This window comes from Hyaena hyaena, unplaced genomic scaffold (genome assembly GCF_003009895.1).
Source record: "Hyaena hyaena isolate Hyena2069 unplaced genomic scaffold, ASM300989v1 scaffold_5, whole genome shotgun sequence".
Classification (NCBI taxonomy): domain Eukaryota; kingdom Metazoa; phylum Chordata; class Mammalia; order Carnivora; family Hyaenidae; genus Hyaena; species Hyaena hyaena.
The window spans coordinates 4862517-4883950 of record NW_024080637.1 but is presented as its reverse complement, the minus strand read 5'-3'; the positions used below and the strand labels follow the sequence as shown (position 1 = coordinate 4883950).

General features: G+C 42.0%; 1 long non-coding RNA gene across 2 annotated transcripts in view; it reads right to left on the bottom strand.

The window, feature by feature from the left end:
- LOC120236405 overlaps nt 1–17677 on the bottom strand; it is a 125787-nt gene extending 108110 nt beyond the window's left edge. For both annotated transcript variants that reach the window (XR_005529671.1, XR_005529672.1), the window contains exon 1: nt 17629–17677. This is a non-coding gene — a long non-coding RNA (uncharacterized LOC120236405). The remainder of the gene's footprint in view (nt 1–17628) is intronic.
- Between the last annotated feature and the right edge of the window lie 3757 nt (nt 17678–21434).

Here is a 21434-nt window from a genome sequence, read left to right as displayed (position 1 = left end):
ATCAGTAAGGCTGGTAAATGCAAATACTAGCCTATAGACACAAGGTTAAGGTTAGGATTTCCTGTTATTCATCCCAGATTTCCATGACAGTCAAACAAACAGGGAAATAACAGAGAGATATACTGACTTTTCCATCATGACCATGTTCCTGGTAAACTAAATATGTCTTGTTAAGTCAAATGCTTTGTTCTACAGACTTCCAGTAAAACTGGACAATTTCATTCTCATTTACTGTCATCTTCAGTTAGTAAGAATTCCTAACACGAGAAAATTCAAAATAATAATTCTCAATTCGGAGCACACTCACCAAGGGAGTCTTAAGAACATAATAACGCAATTTCCTGACTTCACCCAAGATCAACTAAACCTGAATATCTTAGTTTCACTTTCAAATTGCTTTTCCAAAAATAAAGTTAGGAGCAAATATATAGTTTTGCTACATAAGGAGCAGAGAAATGAGGAGGTAGCTGAAGGGAGGAGGTGAGGTAAAGGGAATGTTATTTTTGAAGATGAAATATATTACACCATGTTTATATCCTGTTGGGAAAGAGTCAGTAGAAAGAGAAGAAGAAATATATTAAAGATTCAGGAGACAATGCAATTGCTAGAGGCAAGTCACTGAGTAGGTAAAAGGGAATGGATCCAGGGCACATGATCAGGGCTGGTTTTTGATAAAATTATGAATCTTTATCTATATTAAAGGAAGAAAGGCAGAGTGTGGTCGGTTGGTAGGTGTTGTGGTAAGAGTATGTAGAAATTCTACCTTCTCAATGAAACTGGAAGCAAGCTCAAGAAGAAAAGAGTGGCAGGGGGTGGGGAGGAGAGATGAGTTAGACATTTGAGAAACCAAGCAAAGATATGAAATTGTTACCTAGCAAAGGAGCATAGTGATTGAACCAGGAAATTATGGAGCCTACAAATGCCACATCAACAAAACAAATGAAGACCTACTCTTATGGCATTTACATTCCCATGACAGAGTAAATAAAGAAATGAATAATCAATATAATGTCAGATAAAGCCTATGAAGAAAATTAAATTGGGGGTAATGCATAATGAGGACAGGATACCCTCAGCAGGCAGAAGACCTTTAGATTAGATAATACTTGGAAAAGATCTGAATAAAATCAGGGAGCAAGACTCAGTGTAGGGGGAGGGATTATTCCCAAAATAAGAGAACCCCAAGTGCCAAGTCCCTAATGGAACACATTCAATGTATTTAAGAAACAAGTAGATACATGTGGCTGGAATGGAGTGAGCAAAGGATAGAGTGAGAGAATGGAAAGGCAGAGCTGAAGCGAAGGGACAGACTGAGATGCCCCTTCTAGAGCATGGTAAGAATTTTGAGTTGAGTTAATTCTACAAGGTTAGGGAAGTCACTGGAGGGGTTTAATCAGGGAATCAGTCCTCAGACTTCTCTTTTAAAAGAATCCCTCTGCTAGTCTACTGAGAATAGACTTTAAGGTGGCAAGTATGGAATCCTGAAGACCAATTAAGAGATGTTTTCAGCAGTTCAGCGGGGAGAGGATGGTAGCCTGGGAGTGGTAGAAGTGGAGTAGTAAAAAGTGGTCCAATTCAGAATACATTTTGTAGGTAGAACATAGCAGGAGTTGTTGATGACACAGTGCGAAAGAGAATCAAAGAGGAAAATCCTAGATATGTTGGCCTGAGCAATGGAGAAAATGGCAATGCCACTTACAGAGATGGAGAGCCTTAGGGGAAGGGGGAAATAAGAGTTCGGTTTTAGCATTTTTCACATAATATTGCCATTATTAATATTTGTGACTATCACTCTACTAGATGACCAGCCACCAAGGTAAGAGCTACAAATCCCAACTGCTTCAGCGCCTGGCCCCAATTTTAACATATAAGAGCTTGATACTATGACACAATGAGAATCATATGTTTGGTCTTTGTCCTGGCTCCTGGCACGTGGGCTTCTGGGACCCTCAGAATTTTCTGAGTGATAGGTGGTAGACAAGGTGTCTTTTTTTGTTCATAACAAGCCATTTCCAGCCATACTTGGGTTCATGCTAACAGATGACTTGTTGCTGGCAGCCATTAGAGGGCTTCAGGACTGGGGCTGGTTGCCAGAAAGACCAAGGTACGACTGGAGGACTGGAGCTTTCAGCCTCACTCCTCGGCCTCCAGGGAGGAAAGAGGGGCTGGAGGAGGTTGACTCAGTCATGACAGGCCAATGACTCGATCAATTATGCCTATGTAATAAAGCCTCCATAAAAATTCCTAAATGCAGTGTTTGGAAAGTTGTGTCAGTGAATAGACTGAAGTACAGGGAGGGTGGCATGCCTAGAGAGAGCAAGGAGGTACTATGCTCTCCTATCCCCTCCTGTGCTCTATGCATCTCTTCCATTTGGCTGTTCCTGAGTTCTGGCTTTGATAAAAACGAGCAATAGTAAGTAAAGCACTTTCCTGAATTCTATGTGCTGTCCTAGCAAATCCTCAAACCTGAGAAAAGGGGAGGGAGGGTTATGAGAACCCTTCCAACTTTGTAGCCAAGTCTGACAGAAGTGTGAGTTACTTGGGGACCCAACACTTGTAACTGGCATCTGAAGTGAGGGCAGTCTTATAGAACTGCGCCTTTTTTTTTTTTAAGTTTATTTATTTTGAGAGAGAGTGTGTAATGCTCCCATGCGCGCATGAGTGTGGGGGGCAGAGAGAGGAGGATAAGAATCACAAGCAGGCTCTGCACCGTCAGAGTGGTGCCCAACACGGGGCTCAGTCCCACAAACCGTGAGATCATGACCTGAGCTGAAATCAAGAGTCAGACGCCTAACCAGTTGAGGCATCCAGGTGCCCCTAGAACTGGGCCTTTAAACCTATGAAGTCTGATGCTAACTCTGGATAGTCTGTGTCAGAATTGAACTGAACTGTAGGACACCCAGCTGGTGTCCAAAGAGTTGGAGAATCCACTGCTGTGATAAAAAAATTAATTATTTATATATGCTTTAAATCATGGGACCAAACCAAAATGTAACTTTATATCCAAAATGAGAGGTATTTTAGAAACACAACCAAAAGCTTCTTTTTTTAAGGACTTACAAAATAAACAAACTTCTGGCAAGTTTTATTTTAAAAGAGAGTATACAAGCATAAATAAGCAATATTAGGAATAAAAATAAAAGTGTGTATAGATAAAGATTCTGAAAATCATAAGATTGGACAGCTTCTTAGAAAACTACAACAAGCAAAATTAAAAATAGAACTACCAGCAATTTCACTAGTGGTATCTAGCAATTTCACTAGTGGGTATCTACCCAAAGGAAATGAAAACACTAGTCCAAAAAGATATATGCAGCCCTATTTTCATTATAGTATTATTTACAATAGCCAAGATATGTAAACAACCTACGTGTTGTTTGATAGATGAATGGATAAAAAAGATGTGATATATATACACAGAATACTACTCAACCATAAAAAACGAATGAAATTTCGACATTTGTGACAACATGAATGGACCTGAGGGCATTATGCTAAGTGAAATAAATTAAAGAAAGACAAATACAAAGAAATGCCCTTACAAGTGGAGTCTAAACAAACAAACAAAACAAAATCCAAACTCATAAGTACAGAGAACAGAGTAGTGGTTGCCAGAGGGGAGGGAGCTAGAGGAAGGCAAAATGGGTGAAGAAAATCAAGAGATACAAATTTGCAGTTATAAATAAATAAGCAACAGGGATAGAATGTACAGTATGGGGAATGCAGTCAGTAATACTGTATCAATGTTGTTGGTGACAGATGGTAACTAGACTTAGCCTAATGATCAGTTAGCAATGTGTACAAATGTAGAATCGCTATGCTGTACACATGAAACTAATACAATATAGCATGTCTATTTCGGTTTGATAAAAATAAATAAAAATAAAAACACACAAAATAGAAGTCACGTCTTTGAAAAAGGGAAGGGAGAGGGGTGGGCTTGGCTTAACTCTGTTTCTTTCCCTTCCTTTTTTTTTCTTTTTTAGAGAGAGCTAAAGCAAATATAGCAAAATGTTAATATTTGTTTAAACTTTAGCATACATAATAAGTGTTTTCAATGCATGATTTTCTATGCATGAAATCTTTCATCATTTTAAAAATATTTTCTTTTTAAAAAGCATAATATAATTGCTTTAAACATCTTTCTTTGTGATAAAATTGGGCAATAAATCCTTTGTCCACAAAAGGGCAGTTCATTCTGTCTTGAGTGTACATAGTGAAGAAAATTTTTCCTTTGTGTGTGTGTGTGTTTGTTTTGCAACTGGAATATTAAACGGGCAATTTTCTTTAACATATGTTGGTTGTCTTACAAAATAATCTGGATCCCTTTACAAGTCAGGTTGCTGAGTTGATCAGTACAGTGAAAGACTAAAGGAAATGATTAGAAACAGATGTGACATTTTAAAAGCTTCTACCATTAAAAAAAAAAAAAAAAAACAGAATAAAGGCAAAGAGGGAGCTGGGGGTAGGGGGAGACATTCAAAGTTATATTGCATTTCCACAGGCGTCCCTTTGCCCTTACTAAAGAAAGCTCATCACCACCCTGCATCCCAAATATACAGAGAAGACAGTGTTCTCCGTACAGACAAGAAAGCACACTGATTCTGGAGCTAGTTGCTTGGAGACACAATTAAGAACCAAACCAGTATCAGTGGTTGGAATCTTGTGATGCCTAGTTAAAAGGGAGGGAAAGCATTGATGTAGGATTTATATACTGTAAATCTTTACAGGAACTGAAATACAGTGGCAAAAGAAATACAAAGCCTTAAGAACTGGGGTAGTTATGGAATTAACTAAGTAGACTTATTTCTGTCAACTTCTGGAACTCTGGTCAAAAATCCTTATGGCTTACTTTGCTCCTTTCCAAGAGAAGCATCAAATATTGCTCGGTGTTGTTGGGAGACAGTTCGTTTCTGAATATCTTTGGAGCAGAGATACTGAATATTTTGGTTTGGACTAATGTATCAAGGATATTTACATAGTAAGCAACCTGGGAAAATAGTGTCTCCCTCCAGAAGAGAAAGCAGGTTTGTTTGCAGTAAGCTTAGGATTCCCCAGGTGTGAAGCAAACCCCCTGAAAGTGCAGCAGCCACCTGGGGTCTGCCACATTGCCCTGTGGAGTTTGGAAGTCAGGGGAGCCAATGAGAATGAGAACCTCATGCTGCATGCTGTGAGGAAGTCCTTTGTCTCTGATCCAGAGATCTTGTGACTTTTCTAAGCATCCACAAAATCATGGCTGAGGAACCTGCCACAGGTAGCTTAAAATCTCAGACCCTGAACAATCCTTAACAAGTATTACTTCCAGCATTGATGGTTGAATATATCAAATTTGGATTCAACAAGTATGTATTGATTACTTATTATGTGCCAGGCATTCTGCTAAGTAAGCATCTGACATCTGTTGTTTATTTAATCCTCACATTGGCTCTAGGAGGAACTGAAGCATAGCTAGGTTGCACAATCTACCAAGAGTCACAAAGTTCATGAGTAACAGCTTCAGGCCCTCAGTCCAGGCAGCCTGACTAGAGCATCTACTCTTAATGACTTCCTCTCCATGCAGCAACACTTTCAAATTGCAATTATTGTCCATATTAACAATAAGGAAACTGATTCTGAACTGTTCATATTCAGAAATCACAAAATTCACTTGTATGAAGTTATGATATCAACTCCATTGTGACATCAAAAGGCAATATTGATTATGATATAAAGAAGTAGCTTTTGAACATTTTACATTAAAATCTTGATTCTTGCTATACTCTTCCAGTGTTTTCTATTCATTTTGTAAGTCTTTTGCTGAAAGCAAATGAAGCAGATTGTTGCAGATAAAATCAACTAAAAGATGCTAAAATTAATGAACAAAAGTTTGAGGAGAAACAGGATTTTCATAATTGCAAATTATCTTCCCTGAACAACTTATTATTGACTACAAAGGAAAAATAGAAACGTTACAGTAAGAGAAGCCCAGCAGACATTAATTTAACCAAGTGACAAAATGGCATTGCCAATGAGAAGACAATGGATATCATAAACTCCTTGATATGATATACAGAGGAGGACACAGCATTTTTCTGGTATGCCATCAAAATACTGCATATCTCATTCCAATCATGAGAAAATATCAGACCTACCCAAAATGAGGGACATTCTATCAAACAGCTAACCGATATTCCTCTAACATGTCAGGGTCATGAAAGTAGATGAAACTCAAGACCTGTTACAGACTAGAAGGGACAAAGGAGAAATAATAGTGAGACGCAATGTGGGATTGTGGATAGGATCTTGGAACAAACAGGGAAGAATATTCATGTTAATAACGGTCAAATTAGAAAAAAGGTCTATAGTTTACTTAGTAATGGTCACTGCTTGTACTTAATAACCACATTTAAGGTGTTAATATTTGGGAGAGCAGGGTGAAGGATAAAAGGGGGGGGTTTATTCTTTTTTCAACTTCTAAGTCATATGAGTTCAAAATAAAAAGTTTTTAAAAACTTAAATCATTCTGTCATTTATATAAAACAATGTTTTAAGAAACATACCATAGTAGTTAAGGGGAGCCTGGCCTGGCTCTGTCAGTGGAACATGCCACTCTTGATCTCAGGGTCATATGTTCGACCCCACATTGGGTGTAGAGATTACATACATACATACATACATACATACATGTATGAGTGTGATACATACATATGAGTTTGAGCCCCACATTGGGTACAGAGATTACTTGAGTGAATAAATGAATGAATGAATAAACTTAAAAAATTTTATAATGTTTATTTTTTTAAATATTTTATTTACTTCTGAGAGAGAGAGAGAGATAGCATAAGCAGGGGAGGGTCAGAGAGAGAGGGAGATACAGAATCTGAACCAGGCTCCAGGCTCTGAGCTGGCTGTCAGCACAGAGCCAGATGTGGGGCTCGAACCCATGAACCAGAGATCATGACCTGAGTCGAAGTTGGATGCTTAACTGACTAAGCTACCCAGGTGCCCAATGTAACGTTTATTTTTGGGGAAGGAGAGGAAGGGAGGGAGAGAAGGAAAGAGTGGGGGAAGGGCAGAGAACAAGAAAGAGACACAGAATCTGAAACAGGCTCCAGGCTCTATGTTGTAAGCACAAAGCCCAACATGGGGCTCAACCTCAAGGACAGTGAGATCATGAACTGAGCTGAGGTCAGACACTTAACTGACTGAGCCACCCAGGCACCCCTGAACAAACTTTTAAAAAAGAAGAAAGTACCATAGTAGTTAAGAGCATCTTCCTTGTATTCAAACTCCAATTCTTCTACTTATTAACTGTATCATTTGGGAAAAGTTATACTAATCATTCTGTGCTCCAGTGTCCTCATTTCAGAAGTGAGTGACCCAAGAATTCCCACTGTGTAAGACACCTGTGAAAGTTAAATAAGGTAATCATTTGCTAAGTGGTAAAAACAGAGGTTGATACAGAATAAACACTCAATAGATGCTCTCTTTTTCATTATTAACAGGCCGTGGTTCACCTAAGCAGTTATTTTTGACTTTCACCTGTCCAAAGATGGTGTAATCAAAGGCACCAACTCTTAGAAGTGACAAGCAGGCCAGTATGAACAGCAAAGTTGTGGCCTCATCACAGCCTGTGCTGAACCAGGGACTGCAAGCTCAAATGCCAAGAGGGGCCAAGCCTGCAACACCAGAGTGAAGTCAGTCTGGGCAAGAAGGTGGTGAACTGGAGATTGGTACCCTGTCCCAGGGAAGAGCTATACTTGTGCTATCATAATACACTGTATGTAGTCCAATCCTGCCAGGTCTTCCACTTTTCAAGAAGAACAAGAAGTTTTTATCAGAAAACTCCCAACTTCTAAACGTTGACAAATAATTTAGAAACATAAAACCCTCTAAAGCCAATACTACAAAAGCCACAACCATGTCAGTGCACTAGAGGTAGCCAGTAGCCTCCACTGTGTGTGTGTGTGTGTGTGTGTGTGTGTGTGTGTGTGTGTGTATGAATGTTTGTTTATTTTTGAGAGAGAGAAAGAGAGAGAGAGAGTGAGCGAGCTCAAGCAGGGGAGGGGCAGAGAGAGGGAGAGACACAGAACCTGAAGCAGGCTCCAGGATCTGAGCTGTCAGCACAGAGCTCGGTGTGGGGCTCGATCTCACAAACTGTGAGATCATGACCTGAGTGGAAAACAAGAGTGGAATGCTTAACCAACTGAGCCACCCAGGTACCCCTGGGATTTCTTTCCCTCACCAGCTAACTGAGGAGTGCTTGGCAGGATAGGGTATAAAAACCCCTTGGGATATTTAAATGCACTAATTCTGAGATATCAAATGCTCTATTTGTCTTAATGATTTTATATGAGAGAGAAAGAATGCAAGAGCATGAGCAGGAAGGGGCTGGTGCAGAGAGAGAAAGGGAGGCAAAGGATCCAAGTGGGCTCTGTGCTGACAGCAGAGAGCCCAATGTGGGGCTCAAACTCACCAACTGTGAGATCATGACCTGAGCTGAAGCTGGATGCTTACCTGACTGAGCCACCCAGGCACCCCTCCAATACTCTTAAATGTAGAGATGAAATGTTGGCTACTCATCTCCCCCTGCCCTCCTTCTAAATCACACAAACCCCAGCACCTAGCAGAAATCCACAGTTCCCTTGTATGAACTTCTTGTTTTCTCTAACCAAGTGGTTGTTTGCAAATGTTTTCTGATTGTAACAGAAATGAGGCCACCTCTCCCGGAGGAGATGGAGTTCTTTTGCTTTGAGAGGTTCTGTTTACTGAAATAAACTCCACCTCCTTCTTTGTTTGGCTTTTCCTTTACAAGCAATCAAAGCCAACTGGCAGAGGCAGCTAGCCTGTGCAGTCCAAGTTTGCCCAATCCAATGTGGCATCTTTATTTCCTTTCTTCTTTTTTTTTCCCTAAGCTAACATACAGGCTGCGTCATGAGGCCCAAGGCCCTTTGCAAGAGGCAATTAATTCCATAAGTACTGACCAAGAGTCTCCCATGCACCAGGCACTGTGGGGAAGAGTGTGGAGGGGAGGGGGAAGGGAGGAGGCGACCTTGATTCTGAGATCAGGATCATGGAGAGGCAGGATACGGCAGGGTGGGGGGGAGCCTCAGAGACAAATAGTCTGATGTCCCCCAAGGGTTTTCATTAACAACTTTCCAGTGAGTAGCTCCTCAGAAAAAGGCCTGGTGTGGATGAAATTGAAAAGAATAAAATGCCCACTGTAGCTACAAATCTGGTTTCACAAAGTACCTGACCATGTGAAAGATGCTAAGACTTGCAATTCAAAGAACTGTGTTTCATTTTGTGTAATTCTTTTCCCAAGTTTATATGACCAGGTAGTGTGTGTGTGTGTGTGTGTCTGTGTGTGTGTGTGTGTATTCATGTGTGCATAGGGAACACTAATTAATGGCAGAATTGAATTTGCAACAAGGTGTTCTGACCTCAAAGTCCCACTCTCTTGCTGGTCCTTTAGCTGTACCCATGAAGAAGTCAGCCATTCAAAATAGAAGCTACCAAGGGACACCTGGGTGGCTCAGTCGGTTAAGTGTCTGACTTTGGTTCAAGTCATGATCTCACAGTTCATGAGTTCAAACCCCACATCAGGCTGTCAGTGTAGAGCTCGCTTCAAGTCCTCTGTCCCCTTCCCTTTCTCTGGCCTTTCCCACTCGTGCACATGCGCACTTTCTCTCTTAAAAATAAACATTAAAAAAAAAGAAAGAAGAAAGAAAAGAAAAAGAAAGAAGTCCCAGACAGTCCCAGAGAAGTTGAGTGGCTTCCCTAAGGACTAGATTCTACCTCATTCCCTTCCCTCCTACTCCCATCTGTCTAACATTCTTTCCCAGTATGCTACCTCTTAAAGCACAGGAGGGTCATTTTAAGCAACGGTTTACAAAGCCACAACTCTAAATAAATAACACCAGCAACAGCAAAACATACAAACATGGGAAGGTCAAACAGAAGAGCTAAGTGTTGGTCAAGGTGAGGAATTCAACTCTAAAGCAACAAAACTGCATATGTACATCCCAAGAAAATCTAATAATATTGCTGGGAGATATTATAAACTATTACAAGAATAATAGCTCTGCCCAACGACCACCACATACTCAGATCACCATGTGTGCCAAGCACCATCCTGAATGCTTCCATTCTCTGTCTTATTCATTCCTCCAGTGATCCCCCCGTCTCTGCAAGAAAGGGGGCACCATCACCATTTTAACAGACAGGAGAACTGGGGGTTAGGAGGCCTAAATAAGTAGTGCCCAAGGTTACACTTGAGAAGTAAACAGGTCGTGATTTGGGCCCAGGTCTACCTGGGAAGCTACCTATGCATTAGGATGTGTGAGCCAATGTTTGCATATCTAGAGAAATACTCATTTGTTGTCTACTGTGTGCAGCACATGTCAGTCACTATGTGGTCAGGGCTGATGAAACAATGAATGTGATCCTAGTGAGCAAAGTGGGAACTGAGAGGAGGAAACAAGGGCAGTATCATGATCTGGTTGAATCGTGAGCACTGTGGAGGCCCACGACACTGGATTGAAAGGCCCTGGAAAGGTACTTGGAACTGATGGCATCAGAGGCAACCCTTGAAAGAGAACAGAGTTCTCAAAGGGGAAGCAGGAAGAAAATGCACAAGTGAAGGCTTGGAGGCCCAAAGGAGTGGAGGAGAAAACACTGACTGGAACAGGGCTGGGGTGGGAAGTGTGTTGTGAGGCAGAGGGAGATGCACGTGTAGAACCTGAGCATCTTGAATTTCAGGCTGAGCTACTTGAACTTCATGTTGTAGGTAACAAGGATGGGGTGCACAACACTTGATTTCAGACGTGTAACAATAGCAATGACCTGAGCAAAACAGACATGGGCCTGTGGGTACCATGGTTCAGAGAGAAAATGGGCTATTCTAGTCATATCTATGTTCCAATTCCAGTGCTGCTCCTTACTAGCTATAGGACCTTGGATAAATGACTTCTCTGAGCCTCAACTTCCCCACTTGTAAAATGGGAAGAATAGGAACAGCCAGCTCACAAGTATGCTGTGAGGGTTAAGCAACAATCTCCCAAAGTGCTTTTGAAAGTGCCTCACACATGTGAGCCATTATTCACATGGTGGGTCCTGATTTGCATAATGTTTGGTTTGTCAGTGGTTTTGGGTAATCAATGCCAAGGTCTTTTTTTTCCTTTCAAACTTGCCCTCTGGCTAGGATCTGCAGAAAGTTGGTGGTGTAGCAGAAATGAGCACTAGATTTAGAGACAGGCAGGCGCAGTTTCTAATTCTGATACAACCCCAGTTGTTGGCCGAGCCCAAAGTGAACAACACCGGGCCAATTGCGACCCCAGTCTGAGCTTCAGGGTCCTTTCTCAGCACGGCGGGGAGCACAGAGTTGACAATCAGCACGTAGTGATACCCTCCTCTCCTCCTTTCTGGGCCGGGTAAGGGTGCAGCTCACCTCCTTTCTCTGGACCTCAGTTCTCTCCTTAGGAAAACTAACGATCTGCACCGGGTACTTACAGGATTATCCTGAAGATCAAATGGCAGACGGGATAACGCAGACCAATGCTCTATAAACCCAATCTCTTTACAAACATATGTGATCATTATCCAGCCAACGTTCAAAGGGTTCCACTGAAATTCTGAGTCTCTGAGGCAAAAAGAGGTTAATATCAAGAGCAGCCACATGAGCTCCAAGGAAGAATAACAATGAAACTTTCATCCCCTGGCCCAATAATAGTGAAAAACGGTTTACCTTAGTGAGACTATTCACTGCTACCCAGTGAAAACAGGACTAAATGCTATAAAACGAGGCCCGTTAAATCCACACAATTGTGTTTCCTGCCTCGCCTCAGTCTCACCTCTTCCCCCTCCTCTCCCAAATCACAGCCCTTCCTCCTCCCTTCTCACCACAGGAAGTCTGACATCTGTGAGGGTCATAAAACACACGACGCAATGGAAAAAATCACCCTAGCATACACATAGACACACACACAACACGCGCAGGGCACATCACCCCTTCCTCACGGTATCTCTAGGAAAGGAAATACCCAACTGGGAAGGCTTCATTGGTGGAGTTACCGAGCAGCCCTGGTGACATGGCCATGGCCATGAGCATTTCCTGAATCCTTTCCACATGTTCGGCACACCAGGATACGCCCAGAATCAGCCCCTTATGGACATGAGAAGCTAAATGTCCTTTAATTAATGTCAGTATCAGAGCATTTGTTTCAAGGCTCTGCACGAGTTACTGACTGAAGAGGGAACTCCCTTGGGTTTCTTCTTCAGTCATGGGGAGACAGAAATGTTGCCCCACGGATCACTCACAAATGCACAATGCCCAGATTTGGAAATGTTGTGTTTCTGTTTTTATTCTTGCTCACACTCCTTTGGGAACAATGTAAAAGAAAACAATGTGGGGGGCGGGGGGCGGCATCTGGGTGGCTCAAATGGTAAAGTGGCTGACTTTAGCTCAGGGCATGATGTCACGGTTTGTGGGTTCGAGCCCCACATCAGGTTCTGTGCTGACAGCTCAGAGCCTGGAGCCTGTCTTCGGTTTCTTTGTCTCCCTTTCTCTCTGACCCTCCTCTGCTCATGCTGTCTCTATCTCTCTCTAAAAAAAATAAATAAAACATTTAAAAAATTAAAAAAAAAAAAAGAAAAGAAAACAATGTGGAAAGTATCACCCAAATGCAAGTACTAATTGTGTTCCTTGGAAGTTAAGTCATGGGTGCATCACCTGCTCACCTGTAATATGGAGTAATAATGCCACCTCCCAAGCTTGTTGGGAGCTCAACATAAGCATCCTGGAAATAAAAGGGCCTTTTATATTTCTAGTGTTGAAAAAATGTGAGTGGTCATCATTCTAAGAAACAATGAATGGGAGCTAGGAGACACAAGGCCTGAATCCTGGCTCTGCCACTCAATGGCCATGTGACCTTCACAAATGATTTCACCCCTGGGAGGTTCATTTTCCTCACGTCACTCAAGAAACAATTCACAAAACCTCTATCGTTTGGAAGGTAATGTGAATTATTCTATAAGTTTTAGTCAAACATAAAAGATAAACATTATATTGTCGACTAATTAACACTGGTTAATTATATGAATTATACAAGCTCATCGCTTCAATGTGGCTATTTTCTGTTACGACCTACATTTCTAGGTTCTATTATTCTCTGAAATTTTAACCTTCCATTCCAACTTATATTTTCCCAGATTTGAAATATTAAATATTTTTAATTTCTACTTTACCATTTTAGCCATATCAATATAGCCATATTGAGTAAGCTACTGCAAACACTTTGTAGGATGAAATGTGATAATGATATATCAACAAATAAGAGCAGAGAAAAATGTTCCCAGATCAAAGTTCACTGATTTTGCCTAAATAAATCCGATGTCATTCTCTGATTACCCAGTCTCAAACCTATCCTAATGTGAGGATTAAAACAGAGATGCTTGCTTTTGCAAGATTAGATGATGCTAATAAACAAAACAAAACAAACAAAAACATATAAAAAACAAACCAAAAAAAAAAACCACTGGCAGTTTTCATGATACCCAGTTTTGAAGATGGGGCAGGGGGAGTAAATTCGATGTCATTCTCTGATTACTGGGTCTAATCCTAATGTGAGGATTAAAACAGTTAGAAAGATAATGCTAAAAAACAAACAAAACAAAACAAAAACATCAGTTTTCATGATAACTAGTTTTGAAGATGGGGTGGGAAATGTTGAAATCAAAGAGTGCTAGCTCAGAATACTATGGAAACCACTAGTAACTCCCACCAGGAAAAGGAGGGGGAGAAAAGGGCAAAGAGAAGGGCATGACCGGCCGAAGGCAGCTGGTTGTAGAGAACACCCATGAGGCATCAGTGTCTCACAGTTGCTAACACATTTAAATGCTCGCATGCCTGTAAGAAAGACAGCACTGTCCCTTCTTCACAACGTAGCGCGTCCACGTGACTGTGGAATTCAGGCCCAAGTTGCTCTGACCAAATTGGCACCATCTTTTCACTCCACCGTGCAGGCCCTCTTCGTACCCTTTCTCACTTCACTGAGTATTAGCACTGACTCTGGCAGCACCCTCTGCTGCTGACCTATGATGCCCCTGAAATGCAGGTAAGCCCATGCGGGCACAATATACCCACCCCACCCCACCTCTTTCTCACTCCCTTCCCTTTTAACTCCTGGTCCACTGCTGCTCCATAGTGGCCACGTAAAGGACAGAACAGGCTTAAAAATCAGCCAAGGGGCACCTTCGGCTCAGGTCATGATCTCATGGTTCCCAAGTTCGAGCACAGCATCAGGCTCTCTGCTGTCAGCACAGAGCCTGCTTCAGATCCCCTGTCCCACTCTCTTTCTGCCCCTCATGCACTTGCTCTCTCCCTCTCTCTCCCTCTGTATTCAAAGTAAATATTTTAAAAAATGTTTTTAAATAATCAGTCGGCATCTCAGTGTATGCTCTGTCCAGAATGAGGACAGAGAGTTCCCAGTTATGCTTAAGAGGAATCGTCTTCCATTTTAGAAGCTTGTATTATGTAAGACAACCTGGATTGGAGTAAGGAAAGAGCCCAAAACTTTGTCGTAAAGATATGAGTTGAAGTCCGGGCTCTGTAGCAGCCACTGTGCAATGAATGGTACTTCCTATGATGATGGAAATGTTCTACAGCTGCACTGTCCAATATGGTAGCCACCAACCACATGTGGCAATAGAGCACCTGAAATGTGGCGAGTGAAACTAAATGACTCAGTGTTTAATTTTATTCAGAATTAACTAATTTACATTTAAATGGCCATATGTGGCTGGTGGTTACTCACTTGGATACTACAGCTCTCTTGCTGCCTAGCTGTGGGATGTTAAGCAAGTCATTTTTCTCATCCTGAGCTCTCTCATCCATTCACGACTCTGGTACCTCACAGTTTTGCTGGATGGACAAAGGGAGAAAAGAGCCATTTGAAGGCCTAGTACAAAACCATACACTTAACAAGTAAGTATTCAAGAGGCTTTGGCTGGATCTGAAAACATGAATCTCGTAACAGTCCAAGAGAAATGCATGCTAAAAGTCTAAGCCTGGATGTTTCTCCAGAATTAATTCCTTATGATTGTTTTATTCATCCAAACCTCATTTGCCTGCCAAAAATGACCTCTGAGAAAACGAGGGCTGAAGACAGCCACACCACTTACAGGACTGCGGGTACAATGCCTACCCCTTCCTGCCTTGCTTCCTTCCCCGGGAGTTCGGAAATGTCATTTTCTCCAGGTGGTAACGGTGGGAGCAGCAGAAAGCCAGGCAGAGTGCTACATACATCTGATGGAGCCAAACATCTTCAAGAGTTTTGCCAAAAGCTTCTCTCCTTCTCCCCCACTTCTCAAACACGTTGTTTTCAGGAAAATTTGCCCATCTGGTTCTGATTCATTTGCTCTTAACTCATCAGAGGGCGGTGTTGTAATACCAGATTGACTTGCAAAAAGTTCCAATTCACATATCTCCCCAGCTTCTATCCTTAGAAACTGGGGAACGGGTTTGGCCAGCAGATGCATAAGGCACATAAAGGTGGGGTGTAGGGCATGAGATGGCAGGTCCAGCTCTGTCATAAACACCCTGTGTACCCTGAGCTGTCCCTCATTTCCAAGGTCTGGACCTGCTCTCCTAGGAAATGAGGGTTTCACCTGAGTGGCAACTCAAATCCATATAAGATGACTAACAATAGCTCTTTAATATGGAAAAGCTCATAGTCGTCACATAGAACTCACACAAAATTGGGCAGTTTGATGAAGTAAATCTATAATATGTTTTGTGGTGATCAAAAAATAAGAAAGAAAGAAAGAAAGAAAGAAAAAGAAAGAAAGAAAGAAAGAAAGAAAGAAAGAAAGAAAGAAAGAAAGAAAGAAGGGAAGGAAGGAAGGAAGGAAGGAAGGAAGGAAGGAAGGAAGGAAGGAAGGAAGAAAGGAAAGGAAAGGGAAAGAAATGGAAAGGAAAGGAAAGGAAAGGAAAGGAAAGGAAAGGAAAGGAAAGGAAAGGAAAGGAAAGGAAAGGAAAGGAAAGGAAAGGAAAGGAAATGTGGTCACTAGAAGTTTGTATGAGTTCAGGAAATCAAATAATTCTAGATTAGCCTTGTTCTTTAGTTGGTAAAATCATAAGGTTTTGTGATTCAAATATCAAATATCAGACCAGGCCTGATATTTGAATAAATCTACTGAACAAGGTCTTCAGGGATGTTCTGATGGATAAAAGACAGCAATGAGGACTGGGTGGTAGTATGGTTTGAATGGCAAATTCAGGTCTTACATGTAGGGCAGTCTAAAACCAGAAACCTGCTCTCTTTACACTCAGCTATGTCTTCCAGCAATGGTTACACAACCTCCTAGGATTAGTACTCAATTTAACACTGAGATGCTACGAGGTGGACTATTTCATGGAACAGGGGTTGCGTTGGTGACCATATGGTGGGTCTTCAGACCAACCCCTAAAACTGTATGAAATGAACTGCAGAATTCCTTAACTAGCTATCTCAGCCAGAGTTCTTAGGATTCCATTCTTCTCGAGTCCTGAGGAGTTCCCTACAAAACTCAAGGACTCCCCAGAGAACCACCGTTGAGATGGTTTCATCAAAGTCTATGGTTTCAATAGCCTCCTCCAGAATCACAACTCCCAAATTATATTCTGAGACCATATTTTCTTCTGACTTCTTGTCTCATATATACAACTGCCTCCTTAATATCTTGACTTAGAGGTCTTACAGGAATCTCAAACTAATTATGTCCAAAATAAAACGTCTTCTTCTCCCACCTAATGCCCTCTATGTCAGTAAAGAGCAATGCCATGAACAGAATGAATCAAGAGATATTAGCTTGACAGACACCAAATTCAGCCACTGTAAGTCTCTCAACTTTTTGTTGAACTTCATGAACAGTGAAGGCTTGAATATTCTGAGTTAAATGAAACCTAGATCTATCTTCATATAACTCTCACTCACTGAATTAAGACATTATCTTCTGTGGATGTAGGCTTGTTGATTCAAGTCCCTCCTAGAACAGGTATTCCATTAGACTGTGAGGTCTGGAGAACAGAAGGAGCACATTCTGACTGTTCTAGGCTCTTAGCACAAAGCAGGTGCAAAACAAAGTGAAAAAGACTGTTCTCAACACCTTCCTGTGATTTCTTGGTACCTTCATGGTAGCAATATCACATAAGCTATAATTATGTCTCTTTTTCTCCTTCACTAGACTGTAAACCATCTTACTGGCTCATCTCTGCTATCTTGGCACGAAGCTCATAGCCTGACACTTAGAACATGTTGAGAGAGTATATAACGGATAAAGAAATGACTAAATTCATTAGTGAATGAAGAATAGAGAAATAAAGGAACTAATAAGGACTTCAGTCCCCCGGCCAGCCCTGGCAAGCCGTGAACATGCTACTTCCAGCCCAGACCTCCTCACACATACTCCCTTTCCCCAACCTTACAGCCCAGGCTGAATGTGGGAAGAAAGCCTCCGGAAGAGCTTAACGTTCAGTGGAAATTTCTCACCAACAGTCAATACCCAGTCTGACTTCCAAGATTATCTCTCTCTCTCTCTTCTCTCTCCCCCTCTCTTTCTTTAAAATCACTCGCAGTGTCTTTTCCTCCCTCCAGCTTACCCATTACTTACAATAATGACTTCAAACACCAAGCACTGCTATTCAGGGCACTGTGAAAATGTGTTTTTCCCATCAGTCTGATGAAATAGTTTCCACTGTCTGTTTCCCTTGCAGATAGCAATCAAAGTCCGGGAGCGACAATTAAAAAAAAAAAAAAAAAAGTCCAAACGCTTGTCCGATATAGCATCTAAAACTTGTCCTTGGAAGGCGACACCCAAGGGAATTTAATCAGAAATGCTCTTCACTTGGCCCAACCCACTGCTGTTGAATACAGAGTATCTGGAATGATTTGTTTCTGGGAGCAGATTTCCCTATACTTCCCCCCTATTCTTCCCAGAAGACCAAAATAAGAGCCCTTTGAAGAACGCTATTCCCTTAAGACCTGCACTGGGATCTCCAGAGTCTAATGCTAGTGCATGAATTCTCACTCTCACCTTTTTACTACAGCCTCTGGTGACAGCCTCCAAAGATCAGAGTGCACCATTCCCTGAGCTCTGCACTCCCTCACTTTGTTTGCCTTTGCATTGCCAGGTCAATACCTATGACTTACCGTCTGACCAAGTCAATACCTACCATACCTGGCCCTATAACTTACTAGTTATATGAGCTTGGACAACCATCCTACCTCCTAGCCTCAGTATTCCCACTGACAAAACAGGACTACCCACCTGGGTCTCACAGGCTAGTTGTGAAGTTAAATGAGGTCAGACAGCAGACGCTACCTGGGAATTGGTCCTGAACTTGTTGGAGAACCACAGATTCACCTTCCCTTTGTCAATCTCGCCCTTCTCTGAACTTTTGTAGCACTAGTGCCATGTGAATATAGAATTCTCAGGCAGAATGATCCTCTGAAAGTTTCCATTTCAAATGCTGAGTGTACACACACACACACACACACACACACACACACACGCACCACATGCATACACCATACTACACATAACACCACACTACACCCCTCCCCCCCCCCACACAACATAAGCTGGGCATTTGGACATTTGCCCTTTCGAATTCCAAGGATGCTCTGTCTCCACCGACCTTTTCTTCTTTTGTGATTTGGCCTTCTTCACTAGGAAACAGCCCTGGTGCTCAGTCCAAAGAGGTTATGAGGAAACACTATGGGAAACATAAAGAAAAAGGATGTGCTGCTTTTCTAAAAACTTGTGTTCTTTGGTGAGTTTAGACCCTATTTCTCATGTCCATTGGTGACAGGCATTTATATGTAACTGACTGGTCACATACATGCAGAATATTTACCCTCGATTAGGCACGATACCAGTGGATTACACACAGGATGCACTTGACCCTTACAATATACCTACACAACAGCAATCAAGTTGCAGGGGGAGCAGTCATGCCCAGACGCTCACACCTGCTGATGGTCCATCTAACACTGGGGCTCCCCACTCTAGTTCTGCTTGCTAGCAATTGGAAAAGCAATTGTACCTTAAGTTGGGATGACCAATGATTGACTGGCCAAAGCATACTCTACATGTCAGTCTTACTATATTCCATTCATAATTGATCCCAAAAAAAGTAACAGGTGGGCCTCCAGGGATCAGAGGACCATGGATGTTTTTGTCATTTCATCATGCTACAAAAATGCCTACTATTTGTGATGCTAATGATTGCCATCTCCCAGAAGCCTACAGTCATTCCAGAGCCCATGTGATGCCTGGAGCTCTGATTGCAGACTGGAACCAGTAAACATCTTTTTGTTCCTTAAAATGCAAAACAATTCATGTACAGACCAAGCCAGCTGTTCTCTGCCAGACTATCAATGGCCATTGGGTTGACAGAAAGCTGTGGGCTTTTGCTGGCAAAGGGGTGGCACTAACAATCCACCCATGTTATCACACACTACTAGGGTTAAGAGACGGCCATCAAAGCCCTGGGGATTTATGGAGGTGCTGGTTTCCATTAAGCCAGGTAACTAGAATAGCGGTAACATGCAGGGGGAGGGCTGTCTCCTTTGGGACAATTTAACCATGCAGATAATATTTTAAAAAATTGCTCATACCCTTTAAGTAACACATACAGAACCCAAGTATCCATATATACGTGGAACTCCTGAAGTCCCAAAGCAGTGTAAAACTTTGAATGGATTGGCTCCTGGTAGGGTCAGCATTTTCTCTTCCTTATTCCATCTCAGTGCTGGGTCAGATGCCCTATGACCAGCTTCCTCCCTTTCATTCACATGGTTTCCAAAGTGCTTTCATGTTCATTATTTTGTCAGTCATTCACAATGACTGTGGTGTTATCATTCGTTGTTTCCCAGATGTGGAAACCAGGGGTTAGATAGGGTAAGTGACTTGCCAAATATCCTATGGCCTATGATGGCAGAGAGAAAACCACAAGACCGTTTGGCCTCCAGTCAGGCCAGATTTCTATCTGCAGCTTCAGACCAGTTAGACATTTTGGGTGAAGACCTAGACTCTCTGCTCTAGGTACCTGGAAGAAGCAATATCCCTTTTAGACCTTGGTAGACACCATGTCTTGCCACATGCCGATCCCAACTGGTCTTTGACTCCAATTCGTCTTAAGTCTCAGCTCAAGGTGCCCTTCTCTGACACGCTTATCTAAGGGGTTCCACTGTTATGTGTCCCCAAGGCATCTTGTTCTTCCTATTGAGTAGTACTTACCATAATTATAATAAACTCAATTGTTATTATCCTTGCTAAGCTGAAGTTCATGAAGCAAGGACCAATTCAGCTAGTCTAATTCCTAATACCTACCAGGCACTCAATACATGTATAGAATGAGAGAACAAACCATTCCCTCTCATGTAGAAGCCTACAGGCCCACAGAATGTCAACTCATCAATCAGAAGAAGACTGACCAGAGGTAGCCAGAGAGCGAGTACAAAAACATGTCCAAAAGATCAGCAGCCGGTCAACTTATGTAAGCTACTTATTGGCAGATCTACACTAGGGCTGGGAACCAGAAATAGGACCAGAGGCAAGGAGAGGGGTTTGTTTCCAGCAGGGCGAGCCACTCAAAGCTCCCCTTTAGGGCCAGAGGACCAGCATCCCAAAAACAGGGCCAGGGAAACAAAGTTCACAGCTTTCTTGAAAGCTGTTTCATTAAAACAGGTGGCTCTGTATATTGACAGATGCTTTCCTTTTTTTTTTTCTTGTATGCCCAATCATCTCATATAGTACGTGATAAGGAACTACAGATAGATGCACTAGTGGAATATTAAGGCAGGAGATATATTTAAAAAAGATTATCCTGGGGCACCTGGGTGGTTCAATTGGTTAAGCGTCTGGCTTCGACTCACGTTGTGATCTCACGGTTCACGAGTTCGAGCCCTCTGCTGTCAGCACAGAGCCTGCTTAGGATGCTGTCTTTCTCTGCCCTTCACCTGCTCCCACGCTCTCTCAAAAATAGATAAACATTAAAAAAAATAAAAAAAAGGTGATCCTGATAGAGAAAAGCCATGCAAGAATCAGCAAGGCCACCTAAAATGCTAATAAACAAGAGAGAAGGAATTAAAGCCTAAATTATAAGTGAACATCCAAACAGAAGGAACAAAATTGAAAGGTATTAGGAAGATATACTCTGTTGAGCTTGGTGACTGATAGGATGTATAATAGTATCCCCTTTCAACTTACTTCCTGTTTACCAAGTACTTTCATGTGCTTTATCTCATTTGAGACTCCTAAGAAGCCTATGTGTTAGATGGATAAGGAAACAGGCCTGACAAGTGACGTGCCCAAGTCACACAGCTCAGAGGGGCTGGGCTATGCCTGGAGACCAAGTGTCCAGACCGCCATCTCTGGACCTCCCAGGGAGCATTGGGCCATTGTGTAACCCA